Source organism: Sinohyriopsis cumingii, chromosome 7 (genome assembly GCF_028554795.1).
Source record: "Sinohyriopsis cumingii isolate HCF-2022 chromosome 7, ASM2855479v2, whole genome shotgun sequence".
In the NCBI taxonomy this organism is placed as follows: Eukaryota; Metazoa; Mollusca; class Bivalvia; order Unionida; family Unionidae; genus Sinohyriopsis; species Sinohyriopsis cumingii.
In genome coordinates, this window is record NC_142967.1 from 132,675,542 (window position 1) to 132,688,024 (window position 12,483).

The 12,483-nt window shown below is 34.4% G+C and overlaps 2 protein-coding genes across 2 annotated transcripts in view; both read left to right on the top strand.

The window, feature by feature from the left end:
- The window catches only part of LOC149796148 (general transcription factor 3C polypeptide 1-like), a 492,926-nt gene that overhangs the window by 296,358 nt on the left and 184,085 nt on the right, over positions 1–12,483 (top strand). The gene's annotated exons all lie outside the window — the stretch shown is intronic.
- LOC149796149 (putative G protein-coupled receptor 139) overlaps positions 1–12,483 on the top strand; it is a 211,520-nt gene that overhangs the window by 89,173 nt on the left and 109,864 nt on the right. The gene's annotated exons all lie outside the window — the stretch shown is intronic.

Here is a 12,483-nt window from a genome sequence, read left to right on the forward strand (position 1 = left end):
ATGGGAAAACAATTTTGAAATCAGCCGAATTAATGACTTGAAGAATAAAAAATTGGACACACATTGAGAACAATGACTTATGAAGGCTTCCAAACTTAATTACAGTATTGATTTTATTTTATTTGCTGTTATTATAGAGACAGTTACCTTTGCATGACTTCCTAGTTTAGAGTTGTTTTCCGTTTCTTGCTTTTTACCTTCATATTTTTTTCTTCTTCATATTTGTGTGGTGTTCCTACTTTATATGTTAGTTTCCTTGTTTAGTGATTTTAGGCTCTCAGCTATAATTCATTCCTAGAACAGACTTTTATATATAAAAGAATTCCCGTCGAAAAGTTCCTTTCCTTCATATTTGCACTATAATCAAGAAAATAATGCATTCATTACAACTGAAATGGCAACCTTAACTAAACCTACAAAGGTCAACACAATTTCAATTGCTTATGTTGGTAGACTGTTGTATATTACCACTTACATTGGATATGGCCATATTTTTTACATTTGGCATTAATAGTAATTTCACAGGTTTCATGGCACTGTGTAGAATAGCAGGATGAGAAAAAATTAACCCTTTTTGGACAAGTGTCCTTTACAGTAAGGTTGAAATGCAGTAATTCGTGGCAGGGATTTTACATAGATGACCCTTATCAACAAGTGACCTTGATTCATTTTCAAATCCTTACAATGCCAGTATGAATTTAGTGGGCACTTCTTTGATTTAGGGACCAACGATTTAACTGTTGGTGAGATGAGTAGGGTGGAAAATAATTTTGGGCCACAGTATAGCATGAAAAGAAATACTCCTTTGAATGACAAGGAAAAAGTGACTATTGAATTATATTAGTTACAGAAAAAAATTATCCTGAGATTAAAAGCAATATCCTAGATGAAAAGAAAAAAGAAAACTCCGGTCCACACAAACCAATTAAATGGTCTGTCCATTGGCCTACAGTGGATGCACTGATTGTAGCCGCTGATACTTGCTTGGCCTGGTTTGTCTTATTTTGCTTTGCAGCAGAATTATCCCAATCCTTTACCTGAGAAAAAAAATTGGATTGAATCTCTAATCTTGGTAAACAGTGCTTTGAAATTTAATATTGAAAATGTGATGAAAACAAAACATGTAGCAATAATTAAACAAACATTTGACTAGTTCACTGGGATTCATGACCATTCCCACAGTGTTAAAAGTAAAGAAGTCCTATAGCATACTCATAGATTAACTGAATCGTCTTTCCATGCCTACATTGTAAGAGGGAAAGAGGCCCTATCACATACTCATAGATTAATGGAATCCTCTTTCCATGTCCACAGTGTTAGAGGGAAAGAGGCCCTATAGCATACTCATAGATTAACAGAATCGTCTTTCCATGCCCACAGTGTTAGAGGGAAAGAGGCCCTATATCATACTCATAGATTAACTGAATCGTCTTTCCATGCTTACACTGTTAGAGGGAAAGAGGCCCTATAGCATACTCATAGATTAACAGAATCCTCTTTCCATGTCCACAGTGTTAGAGGGAAAGAGGCTCTATAGCATACTCATAGATTAACAGAATTGTCTTTCCATGTCCACAGTGTTAGAGGGAAAGAGGCCCTATAGCATACTCATAGATTAATGGAATCCTCTTTCCATGCCCACAGTGTTAGAGGGAAAGAGGCCCTATAGCATACTCATAGATTAATGGAATCCTCTTTCCATGCCCACAGTGTTAGAGGGAAAAAGGCTCTATAGCATACTCATAGATTAACTGAATCCTCTTTCCATGCCCACAGTGTAAGAGGGAAAGAGGCCCTATAGCATACTCATAGATTAACTGAATGGTCTTTCCATGCCTACACTGTAAGAGGGAAAGAGGACCTATAGCAAACTCATAGATTAACTGAATGGTCTTTCCATGCCTACACTGTTAGAGGGAAAGAGGCCCTATAGCATACTCATAGATTAACTGGATCCTCTTTCCATGCCCACAATGTAAGAGGGAAAGAGGCCCTATAGCATACTCATAGATTAACTGAATGGTCTTTCCATGCCTACACTGTTAGAGGGAAAGAGGCCCTATAGCATACTCATAGATTAACTGAATCCTCTTTCCATGCTTATACCATTAGAGGGAAAGAGGCCCTATAGCACACTCATAGATTAACTGAATCCTCTTTCCATGCCAACAATGTTAGAGGGAAAGAGGCCCTATAGCATACTTATAGATTAACTGAATCGTAATAATAATAATAATAACAATATGACTTTATTTAAAGAAGGTGACACAGTTGCATGGAACTAGTCTTCCTTGTGGCCTTCTGTTATATGCTTATTTTCATTCAGAGCACATTTACATAGTCTCTCTTTCTCTCTCTCTCTCTCTCTCTCTCTCTCTCTCTCTCTCTCTCTCTCTCACACACACACACACACACACACATACAGTAAGTTATCTTTATATATGGACATAATAAATGGAAAATTTAAATGAGCATGCTCCAACTAGGTATAATGGGTATATACAGTACAAAAGTTGAGATACAAAAATCGAAGGCGAATTTATACTTTTTGCTGTAATGTATTTGTCAGATTGAACAAATTCCACTTTTCATCCATTGAATTGGATTATAATTAAATGCATTTATATTTGTACTTTCTCAGATTTCCTTTGGGATTCTGTTCTAAATTAGTGATCCTGAATATTGAAAACTTTTCTTAAAGAGTTCTTTATTTGGTTTTGGGATGGAATGGCGGACCCTTTACCTCATACAACCGTCTTTGGACGCCTCTACAAAAGTCGCATCGAAGTGCCTTTTGACGCCTCTACAAAAGTCCCATGGAAGCGCCTTTTGACGTCAGCTGTAAACATCAGCCATTTTAAGCCGGTTTTTGTAGCGCCACCTTCAGGGAAAACCCCTTTTTAGATACTACTTTCATTTCTGCGAATGACAATTATGTCAGATCACGTGGTCACTGTTTATGTACTGGTCGATATCTGCTATTTAAAGTAACTGGGTCGTAATCTCCATTCTCCAAAATGGCGGTCGTGGATTTCATTCAGTACTTACGAAGTTTTCATGATTAGAATCACAACTATGAAAGATTCAATAACCTTGGTAAAGGCTCTGATATTGATATAGGCTGCAATTAGTTTTTATAAATTATCAAATTTAGATGACTTAGTGATGTAGACACAGACGAAAAACTTGTAAATTTTGAGTATGAGAAATGGCAGCTACAGTTGGTCACACGGCCTCACTGACATGACGGTGAACGAGTTCTCTCCAGATTTTAAAGCACATAAATTCTTCCGTGATAAATAATTACACAGCTATAACAATCGGACTTTACTCTTAAATTGTTCCACGTATAATAGATGTGTACCAAAAATGTAAAATGGTTAAAATTGCTGTTAAACCTAACATACACTACATTGCTTAACAGTTCACAGGCAGGCTATGCGTATGCGGTCAACTAGGTAACGTGTTCTATTTATAGCGAGCTGCACTTTGTCACTATGCTCTATGAGGTAAAGGGTTAAATAAAATTGATCTTAAATTGGGAGTCTTGTTTACTTGAATGAAATAGTTCTTTGAGATATAATGGGGCCATATATTTTAAAACTTTGTGTCTAGCCTTTCTCAAAAATACTTGTTCACTTACTGTTAACATTTTGATATCATTGATTGCATTTAGGATGTTTTCAGCATTATCTAAGATCCTGCCAGCTAGTTTTTGCAAGCATAGTAATTTGTAAATATTCTTGTCCAAAGTTTCCCCAGATAGCATTACAGTAGGCTAGGTATGGTTATATATAACATTTGCAGTATATTAATGTATGCTTTGAACAGAACTATTTTAACAGTTTTCAGTGAATTGCCATGAAATGGTACATACTGTGGTCACCACAGTTTTCAAATACTTGCCATGAAATGGTGCATACTGTGGTCACCAGTTTTCAATGAATTGCCATGAAATGGTACATACTGTGGTCACCACAGTTTTCAATGAATTGCCATGAAATGGTACATACTGTAGTCACCACAGAAGATCATCTTTTTGACTTGAAACTGGATGTAATATTTGACTATTGTGTATGTGACAAATCACACAGTATTCAGTGGATTATCATGGCAATTTTCACATATCATAGCCATCATCTAAAGATACTTGTAATGATAAATGACAGTTGTCTTACTAATTTTGTTGGAGTTATTGCCCATGTCTGCAGCTTAATGCTGTGTAGGAGAGAATCTGAATGTAACTTGTCATGGAGTTTTTTTGTGTATATATTGCTGTGAAACTTAGTATGGTCCTCATTTTATGATACATACATTGACAAATTTTACTGTCAAACTTGGTTTGGTAGCTTCCTACGATACTGCGGGTTCTTTGGGATCACAGTATTTGAGGTTTTCAGTAATTTTCTGCATAGCACCACCTATCATGTGCTTATCTTGTATACAATGGATGACCGATCATGTGCTTATCTTGTATACAATGGATGACCTATCATGTGCTTATCTTGTATACAATGGATGACCTATCATGTGCTTATCTTGTATACAATGGATGACCTATCATGTGCTTATCTTGTATACAATGGATGACCTATCATGTGCTTATCTTGTATACAAAGGATGTCCTATCATGTGCTTATCTTGTATACAATGGATGACCTATCATGTGCTTATCTTGTATACAATGGATGACCTATCATGTGCTTATCTTGTATACAATGGATGACCATAAGTTATTAGTTCTGCATCAGCAGTTTAATTTTGGGGAATATGTCAGAACTGCTGGTGAGGACACTATTTTGAGAATGCACCCATGAATATCACTTTTCAAAACATGGCCGTACCCCATGTTGTCAGATAAAATCTATATGTTCATAAAATCGATATCTCTGCAATGAATCGGTTAACCAGTGTGTTGTCTGCTAATGTCCAATGATTGTTTTTAAACAACATAATAAATAACTAATATTTTGAGTATAGATTTAATATTCAGATCATTATTAATTGTAAACATGTTTACTTCAGTTTGAGTTAAAGATGCATTCTTTATTCTGACCTTAGAAACTTCCAGAAAGGAAATTTCCTGTTAAGTTGAATGTATTTTCAGAAATGGTAATTGTAACCTAGGTCATGTAGAGGAGAATATGAACTTTTTTATGTTAGGATTAACATCCAAAGTGAAATCAGCCTTCTTGATGTGTTCAGTTTACTCCATTTTATTCACTGGAATTACAAAGTGTTCAGTAATATTCTTTTACTAAAACATTAATTTGAAATTATAGCAAATTCAGACTAGGACATTTTTGATTATTGTATTATGAAACATCAAAGACTTTTAGCACATCACCACAATCCAGGCCATTGGCATTTTAGCACATTCAAGACTACAGGCACATCAACACATTTAATATTGGAATTTATTTGGAAATTCAGTTGGAACTTAATACATTAGAACTTGTGATATAACTTTTAGGCTTATTTGAGCTTTAATTCACAATACTGTACATTCATTTTAAATTTTGACTTTATTTTCCTGGGAAGTAAATTATTTGTTGAATTTTACAAAACTTGGTGCTTCTTGCTCTTTTCTGTTATTTGATTTAAGACCATAGAGTCATAGCATTATACAAGTGCATATAAGTTTTTATTGTAACTAACTCTACTCCATAAATAATTTTCTTTATATTTTCTTGTTTTAGAATTGTATGCCAGTGTAAGAAGAACATCTGTTTTAATAACTTGTATATTTTCTTGCCCTGTTGAATAATTACAGTCCAGGTTTTAGATGGAAACAACATATGTGCCTGTGTCAAGACAATTAGGTAGTTTAATTACATATACATAGTATTAAATAGCTCAACCAGTTCTTACAGTCCTTGTAGTCAATAAGTAGACATCTTGAACAAGGCAAACTTGGTACATATTGATTTTGTGTCCCATGATAGGTATTTACCTAAGTTCATGTGGTTCAGGGAGTCATATGGGTCAGTGCAAGAATTAATACAAAAATAACACATAGCTAAAAAAGTACAGTCTTGTATGGAATCAGTTATGTGCAGTGTTTTTCAAATGTAGGCTGGTTTGGTGCTTTATGTCACAACGACACTAGTAGTTTATTTAGTGCCACGGCAATTGGAGTAAAGTGCTTGCCCAGGGATACACACAGTAGCAGACCGATGCTGGTCCAATGGTAGGGTTAAAACCTGTTCCCTTTTGGTTATCAGTCCAGCATGTTAACCATTGAGCCACTATGGCTCTCAGTTTGCATAGGACAGTTGGAAGAAAGCTGAATTTAGGAGCATGTACCAGTGTGTAGGACTTGCGTTGGAAAAGAGGCCATTTTACATTTTTCATCAATAAAATTTGTCACTAAATTCAGTATACTGTTATGTAATTTCAAGTGTACGATTAATTCTGTTTTGGAGGGCATGAATTTTTACGGGGTTTGCAAGAAATATTAGACGTGTACTTGGTATTTGCACAAATATTTAGTATACCCATGTTACATACTGGAAACTTTCCTCATGGTAAAATTAGTTTTTATAGAACAGTTGACTAAAATAATAAGAGGTTATTGTAGTGGTCTGATCTATTGGTTGGGGAGAGATACCTTTGGGGGAAAAAAATTCATGCTCAAACATTTCAAGAGGCGAGATGTATAGTTTCATGCTCAAATATGTAAAGAATTCAAATGTACAGTTTCATGCTTAAACATAAAGACTACAGATGTACAGTTTCATACTCATATAAAGAATACAGGTGTACGGTTTCAGCTCAAACACATACAGAATACAAATATACAGTTTCATATTCAAACATTTAAATAATACAGAGATGTACTTTAATGCTCAAACATAAAGAATAAAGATGCAGATTTCATGTTCAAATATACAAAGAATACAGATGCAGATTTCATGTTCAAAGTAATACAAAATATAGATGTAGATTTTATGCTCAGACATATAAAGAATACAGGTGTAGATTTCATGCACAGGCATAAAGAATGCAGATGTAGATTTCATGTTTAAACATATAAAGAATACAGATGTAGATTTCATGTTTAAACATATAAAGAATATGGATGTGTATTTCATATTCAAATATATAAAGAATACAGATGTAGATTTCATGCTCAGACATATAAAGAATACAGATGTAGATTTCATGCTCAGACATATAAAGAATACAGAGGTAGATTTCATGCTCCGACATATAAAGAATACAGAGGTAGATTTCATGCTCAGACATATAAAGAATACAGAAGTAGATTTCATGCTCAGACATATAAAGAATACAGAGGTAGATTTCATGCTCCGACATATAAAGAATACAGAGGTAGATTTCATGCTCAGACATATAAAGAATACAGAAGTAGATTTCATGCTCAGACATATAAAGAATACAGAGGTAGATTTCATACTCAGCCATAAGAAGAATACAGATGTAGATTTCATGTTCAAATATATAAAGAATACAGATGTAGATTTCATGCTCAGACATATGAAGAATACCGATGTAGATTTCATGCTCAGGCATAAGAAGAATACAGAGGCTTGTGGTCTTATAAATTTTAAGCCTGAACTTTCATGAGATTGTATGCTTAACAGGGAAATTGCTTTGTAAAGTGAATTCATCACTGATTGTGAGTAGGAATTATAATACTTTCTTTTTTTTATAGCATACAGCAGTGAATATTCAGGAATCTTAGACTCTGATCAGCAATCCCGTTATGCAGTGGCAGATTAGAGGGTTCATGCTGTTTCTCACCAAAAAACAAGTCAGAACAGATTTGTTTGGTCACAGCAAAACCATACTTCACTGTTGCTCTATGACACATACTTATGAAACTTGGTTACTCCTCACCTTGAGTGCTAACTGAAATTCAAAATGACCTTAATCATAGTCCTTGTATTTGTTAAATTGTTATAAAATATATTGTACATATTTGAAAGTTTCCTTAGTGGGAACAGTACATTGGTCCTTTTCTGTAGTCATATAAAGTGGTTGGCCTTAGATGAGGTGCATCAGAAATCAGAAATATAATTGGTGCAGGAAAAGGTAACCGCTTACCATATTTACATACATGTTGGGACACCATAAATTAATTTTAAAAGTTATTTTTTTGTGCACTGTATGTTCTGGGACACATCGTTTTTTTCGAGTCATAAGTTGTGGGACACCTTTTGAATCATATGAAAATTACATGTCAGAAAATGCACTCCGACTGAAATTTTATTTTAAAAAATCTATAACTGTACTTGAGATAAAACTCTTTAATCCACTGCAGCAGCATCTCATCAGCACAACCCTTCTCCTACACACATACGATCCATTCTTTTAGTTCATGAATATTGTTTTGGCTTCCTCTTACTGTGAAAAATTGTTAGATGCAACACATCACCTGAAGCAGAAATTGCAAGGACTGAAGTCAGATTTTTTCAAATCTGCACCAGTCTTGCTAATTCTCACACTTTTGACCCCCATCTTATCGTCAGTCCATCCAGGAATGCAGTCAAAGTACTCTAGAATTTCATCCATGTTAATGATCATATTGTTGGTGAAATCATCTGCTTCTCTTTTGGTCTTCACGAATTCATCACATAAATTTATTTTCTCCAAATCTTCTAGGCAATGCTGGGTCATCGATGTCCATGCACAAAGCACTATATTGTGTCACTTCAAAAATCATTCCATTGTTTCAGTTTATATTCAATATTCCCATGAATACCACTGAAAAGGAACTAAATTAGCTTCCATATCTCTGCCATCTTTTCTTTGTATATTCCCCCCCTCCACAACATTTTTTTTTGGCACACTTTAAAGAATCCATAGTTGGCTTCTGAGGTCAGCTTGCTTTGCAACCTTTGTATTGATATCCTTTAAAAAGAAAATGGCTTCAGAGTATCTGAAGTCGGCTTCCGAGGTTGGCTTGCTTTGTGATAAAAATAACCTTTGTCTTTGATGTCCTGTTAGCACTATATTGTGTCACTTTAAAATTTATTCCATTGTTTCAGTTTTTTCCTCAAAATTTCCAGGAATACCGGTGAAAATGAAGTAAAGTTAGCTTCCATATCTTGGCCATCTTTATCTATTCAAGAAAAAAATAAAATCGGCGCACTTTGAAGAATCCATAGTCAGCTTCCAAGGTCAGCTTGCTTTGCAGTAAAATAAACTTTGTATAGATATCCTTTAGAAAATATAAAGTAACCAATTCAGCTTCTGAGGTCGACTTGCTTTGTAATAAAGATAACCTTTGTCTTTGATGTCCTGTCTGTAAGTTCAAAGAAGGAGTTTACTGCTTGCTGCCAGTTGTGTTTATTCACCACCCAGACTTCTATGTGCTTGGCATCTGTAGTAATAATTAATATAAAGGAACATTGATGTCTGCGGGTAAATGGAGATGATACTTTTGTAACACATGCTGGTGAAAAGATTGTCACATACACTCAAGTGAATGTGCTCTCAAATAATGATTTTTATTTGCGAGATACTGTCATACAGTAGACCTGGATATAATTCAGTCTTGGTTATTTTACACCTAACACTGTGTCATGCATGAATGACAGTTGTCTTCAAGATATCAGTTGATTATTTGCCTCTTTTTTGTGATTTTGTTGGATCCTGTTTTCAGTTGGTTAACATATTCAAACCTTTGAGCACAACCAAGCACAATTTGTTTCTCAATGTTCATGTCAATGAACACTGTGGCATGTGTAATCAGACATAAGCAATACACACTACAAGTATGGAAGCCTGCTACATACACAGATTTCGTGGATATATTTTATTCTTTAATGCTTATGTAGAAAAAAAGGAATAAATGATAACAATACGAGGTTAGTTTCTTTTTATTAACAAATAAGCATTTTGTTTATCTATTTCATTGTAATGTGCATTGGGGGGAGCACAATTGCAATACAAATTTATTTCATTTCTTAAGTCTTGGGACATGATGTGGGTGAAAAAAAGTTTCATCATAAGTTCTGGGACAGGAAAAACATTGTTTTATAGTGTCCCAATATATACGGTATAGGGGGATACTCTCTTTTGAGAATGGCTTCAAAGGAGGAAGGACCACTGTAGTAGACTGATGGATTACAACTAGATAATATAAAAAATTAACTTGCAAATGCCGTGTGTTTCCAGTATTAGGTGTTATCTTTACACTTGTTTGACAATGCTAACTGAGATTTAATGGCATTGTGTGAGGTTAAAATCCATTGAAATTTAATGTCCTAATGTGAGCTTAAATTCCATTGAGATATAATGTCATAATGTGAGGTTAAAATCCACTCAGATATAATGTCATAATGTGAGGTTCAAATCCATTGAGATTTAATTGCATTGTGTGAGGTTCAAATCCATTGAGATTTAATGTACATATATACACACTGTATGATGTTAAAATCCACTGAGATTTAATGGCATTAAATGAGGTTCAGATCCACTGAGATTTATTGGCATTATATCAGGTTAAAATCCATTGAGATTTAATAGCATTATATCAGGTTGAAATCCATATGCAATCTGTTATAAACAGTTTACATATTTATTTTACATAAATTCCTTGACAGCTGTCATGCTGGGCTTGCATGATATTTGTTCATCTGTTATATGGTTGTTGTTATAGGGTGGTTATAGGGTTTAATGCCATTATAGGGTGAGCACTTTAGACCACTCGGCCACTCATGGCCCCTTATCTGTTATATGGAGAGTGAGAGATTTAATAGACTTGTATCAGTAGATTTAACACCTGATAAAAAAATTTACTGATAAAATTGCTGATCATAACATACATATAAATTACATTGACAAATGAAGCCACCACAGATGATTACAAACCAGAATCCCATTTTAAATGATTGTTTGTTTAAGCTTTTGGGCAGGAGAAATTATCCTTGGCACAAAGTCTGAAAGTCTGACTCCTTTAATTGTTGTTGTAATCCATGTAAAATCAGCATGAATTCTTCAACTTGAGTGCTTTATATAATATTATTACTGGGGATAATAATGTAAAAGATGTAGACATCAAGAAGACAACCTTTGGATTTCTCCATGTCTGTTGCAAAAGAAAAGTTTTTTGTCCCCTGCTTTTTGCAGAAAATAAGGCACATTAAATTTAGCTTGTACATCCATTTTCATTTCTCCAAAATGTATATACTTGCTTAGAAGATGAGCCCAACAGCAAACTGCAAAGACCCATATCTGCTGTCACATAATGAGCCAGTAGATCTTGGTCTGTGCAGTTTGTTCATAGTAATCAGTAGAACAAACAACATAGACCCTGATCTGCATGTGGATTACGATATGGCAGATCATGATCTTTGTTTGCAGTTTGACTCAATTTATAAGCAAGTATATACAGTAATTATTATTGGATTTCAACCCAGTTTAGTATGCAGCTAGAGACTGATGGTGCTTTTAGTTTGAGCCACCCACGTTTGTTCGCTTACAAGAACTCTTGAATATTATTGAATTTCAGTCCACTTTTATAGGCATCTTGATAATGATACCACATTGGCATATTTCATTATCAGTCTTTAGGTTATTATTTAGCTGAGTTATTTCCCAAATGTTAGAGAAATCCACTTTTTTCCACTGCAAAATAAATCAAACCAAATTATGTAGGCTTCTTGATATTGATAAGACCTTGGCTGAGTTGGATTGTCTGTAATCTGCATTTTCCCAAGTCTTTTCTACAAAATAAATTCTTGAATCATTTTGCATTTCAGCCAAATTAAAAATCTTTCTTCTCATGACACTTGGCAAATGCTGATTATCAACATTCTACATCATTGTTTAGGAATAGCCCTTAATTTAATTTCTAGATAGAAACTATTAAGTAAGAGAGTAAGTATTATTATATTTCAACCAAATGTTATATGTGCCTTGATATTCACGAGACCTTGGCCAAGTTTGATTGTCAGATTTCTGCATCATTTATTGGGTCATAAACCTTAGTTGTCAGAACTCCTACATTTGATTCTTCACAGCAAATCCATTAATATTATTGGATTTCATGCAAATTTTGTGGGCAACTTGCTTCTGATTGCGACCTCTGCTGAGTTTGTTGATGTTTCTCCTTAGGATCATTTAACAGAGTTATATCCTCCAATTGACAGATCCACCCACTTTCTTTTCAGTACTCATGAAACAATAGCTTTTTTATATTAATTTTTTGGATTTAAACCAGATTTGGTAGGCAGCTTGATATTCATGGAATCTTGGCTGAAATTGATGATCAGTATTCTGTCAGTATTTAGTGGAATTATAGCCTATGACTGTTAGACCCATTCACTTTCATTTTAAAAACTCATTAATTTTAATTGAATTTCAGCAAGATTTGGTATTCAGCTTGATAGTGATTAGACCTTGGCAAATTCTTTTGTCATCATTTTGCATCTTTTACAAGAGTTATGGATCCTGCTTGTCAAATCCACCCAATAATATTGCTGCAAATGACTGACTACCCTGTTGGATTTA